The 3,132-nt window shown below is 53.7% G+C and overlaps 1 pseudogene; it reads left to right on the top strand.

The window, feature by feature from the left end:
* The first annotated feature begins 363 nt into the window (after positions 1-363).
* LOC118720068 lies at positions 364-2,843 on the top strand (annotated as a pseudogene).
* Positions 2,844-3,132: the final 289 nt, after the last annotated feature.

The following is a 3,132-nucleotide window of genomic DNA, read 5'->3' as shown; positions in this document are numbered from 1 at the left end:
TCTCTCAACCTCTCAAAGGAAAAAGAACTAAACGTGTGTAAGCACATTCTCTACCCGCAGGACTTGGACCTTGCGCATGTCTGGAGGAGAACAGCAGCCTGACCATTGTCTCAGCCACCTTAATAGTCTCCCTCACTCTCCTTGATCAATTCCAAGCCTATCACCATTTCATTTCATTTCCATCTTGAGTATCTGCCATGGGACAGGTCTGTGCTATTTACTAGGGGCAAAACAGTGAACACGACACAAATGGTCCAAAAGCGCCTGCACACACGCTGTAAAGCCGCAGGCGTGGCCTTGAGTTTCCCTTTTCCCCTGTCGCCGCCCCAGGGTGAGCATCTCTGCTGTACACCGCCCACAGTCATGCCATGCAAGGGACCTCTGCGGTCTGTGCAGGTCTTTGGACACAAGAAGACGGCCACAGCCATGGCGCACTGCAAACCGGGCAACGGCCTCTTAAAGGTGAACGATCGGCCCTAGCCGGTGTGGCTCAATGGTTAGAGCGTCTGCCCTAGCCGGTGTGGCTCAATGGTTAGAACGGTCGGCCCTAGCCGGTGGGGCTCAATGGTTAGAACGGTCGGCCCAAGCCGGTTGGGCTCAGTGGTTAGAATGGTCGGCCCTTGGCGGATGTGGCTCAATGGTTAGAGCGTCGGCCCTAGCCGGTGGGGCTCAAGGGTTAGAACGGTCGGCCCTTGGCGGATGTGGCTCAATGGTTAGAACGGCCGGCCCTAGTCGGTGAGGCTCAATGGTTAGATTAGAACGTCGGCCCTCGCCGGTGGGGATCAATGGTTAGAACGGTCGGCCCTAGCCAGTGGTGCTCAATGGTTAGAGCGTCGGCCCTAGCCGGTGGGGCTCGATGGTTAGAAAGGTCGGCCCTAGCCGGTGGGGCTCAATGGTTAGAACGGTCGGCCCTAGTCGGTTGGGCTCAATGGTTAGAACAGTCGGCCCTAGCCGGTGGGGCTCAATGGTTAGAGCATCGGCCCTAGCCGGTGGGGCTCAATGGTTAGAACGGTCGGCCCTTGGCGGATGTGGCTCAATGGTTAGAGCGTCGGCCCTAGCCGGTGGGGCTCAATGGTTAGAACGGTCGGCCCTTGGCGGATGTGGCTCAATGGTTAGAACGGTCGGCCCTTGGCGGATGTGGCTCAATGGTTAGAACGGCCGGCCCTAGTCGGTGAGGCTCAATGGTTAGATTAGAACGTCGGCCCTAGCCGGTGGGGCTCAATGGTTAGAGCGTCGGCCCTAGCCGGTGGGGCTCAATGGTTAGAACGGTCGGCCCTTGGCGGATGTGGCTCAATGGTTAGAGCGTCGGCCCTAGCCGGTGGGGCTCAATGGTTAGAACGGTCGGCCCTTGGCGGATGTGGCTCAATGGTTAGAACGGTCGGCCCTAGCCGGTGGGGCTCAGTGGTTAGAACGGTCGGCCCTTGGCGGATGTGGCTCAATGGTTAGAGCGTCGGCCCTAGCCGGTGGGGCTCAATGGTTAGAACGGTCGGCCCTTGGCGGATGTGGCTCAATGGTTAGAACGGTCGGCCCTAGCCGGTGGGGCTCAGTGGTTAGAACGGTCGGCCCTAGCTGGTGTTGCTCAATGGTTAGAACGGTCGGCTCTAGCCGGTGTTGCTCAATGGTTAGAACGGTCGGTCCTAGCCGGTGGTGCTCAATGTTTAGAACGGTCGGCCCTTGGCGGATGTGGCTCAGTGGTTAGAACGGTCGGCCCTAGCCGGTGGGGCTCAGTGGTTAGAACGGTCGGCCCTAGCTGGTGTTGCTCAATGGTTAGAACGGTCGGCTCTAGCCGGTGTTGCTCAATGGTTAGAACGGTCGGTCCTAGCCGGTGGTGCTCAATGTTTAGAACGGTCGGCCCTTGGCGGATGTGGCTCAGTGGTTAGAACGGTCGGCCCTAGCCGGTTGGGCTCAATGGTTAGAACAGTCGGCCCTAGCCGGTGTTGTTCAATGGTTAGAGCGCCGCTCTGCAGACTGAAGGGTCCCGGTTCTCCGACCAAGGGCACATGCCTGGGTTGCGGGCTCGCTCCCCAGTGGGGAGCATGCAAAAGGCAACCCATCAATGATTCTCTCTCATCATTGATGTTTCTATCGATATCTCTCTCCCTCTTCCTTCCTCTCTGAAATCAATAAAATATATTTTTATAACAATATATTTTATTGATTTTCCACAGAGAGGAAGAGGGATAGAGAGCTAGAAACCTCGATGAGAGAGAAACATCGACCAGCTGCATCCTGCACACCCCCTACTGGGGATGTCCCCACAACCAAGGTACATGCCCCTGACTGGAATCGAACCTGGGACTCTTCAGTCTACAGGCCAATGCTCTATCCACTGAGCCAAACCGGTTTCGGCAATAAAATATATTTAAAAAGAAAATAAAAAATAAATATTAGTAATAAATAAATAAATAGAAAATGGCAAGAGCAAATAATTGGCTTGGTTTGGCTTTTAAAAAAAAAAACAACGGACAGTTCCTGGGATGATCGAGCCGCGCCGCTTCAACACAAGCTGCTGGAACCTGTTCTGCTTCTTGGGAAGGAGCGATTTGCTGGCGTGGACATCCGAGTCCGTGTACAGGGTGGTGGTCACGGGGCCCAGATTTATGCCATCCGTCAGTCCATCTCCACAGCCCTGGTGGCCCACTACCAGAAACATGTGTCTGAAGCTTCCAAGAAGGAGATCAAAGACATCCTCATCCAGTATGACCGGACCCTGCTGGTAGCTGACTCCCGTCGCGGTGAATCCAAATGTTTGGTGGTTCTGGTGCTCGTGCTCGCTACCAGAAATCTTACCCATGAGCTCATCTGGGTTCACCTTTATAATAAACAATGGTCGTGGGGTTTAAGGTTAAAAAAAAAAAAAAAAAAAAAAAAGACACAGCTGAAACCGGTGTGGCTCAGTGGACAGAGCATCGACCTGCGGACTGAAGGGTCCCAGGTTCGATTCCGGTTGGGGGCATGTACCTTGGTTGCAGGCACATCCCCGGTGGGGGATGTGCAGGAGGCAGCTGATCCATGTTTCTCTCTCATCGGTGTTTCTAACTCTATCCCTCTCCCTTCCTCTCTGTAAAAAAAAAAAAAAAAAAAAAAAAAAAAAAAAAAAAAAAAAAAAAAATTAAAAATAAATAAAAGACA

Source organism: Pipistrellus kuhlii, unplaced genomic scaffold, assembly GCF_014108245.1.
Source record: "Pipistrellus kuhlii isolate mPipKuh1 unplaced genomic scaffold, mPipKuh1.p scaffold_m20_p_16, whole genome shotgun sequence".
Lineage (NCBI taxonomy): Eukaryota > Metazoa > Chordata > Mammalia > Chiroptera > Vespertilionidae > Pipistrellus > Pipistrellus kuhlii.
The sequence above is the reverse complement of the archived record's forward strand: the minus strand, read 5'-3'. Positions and strand labels throughout refer to the sequence as shown.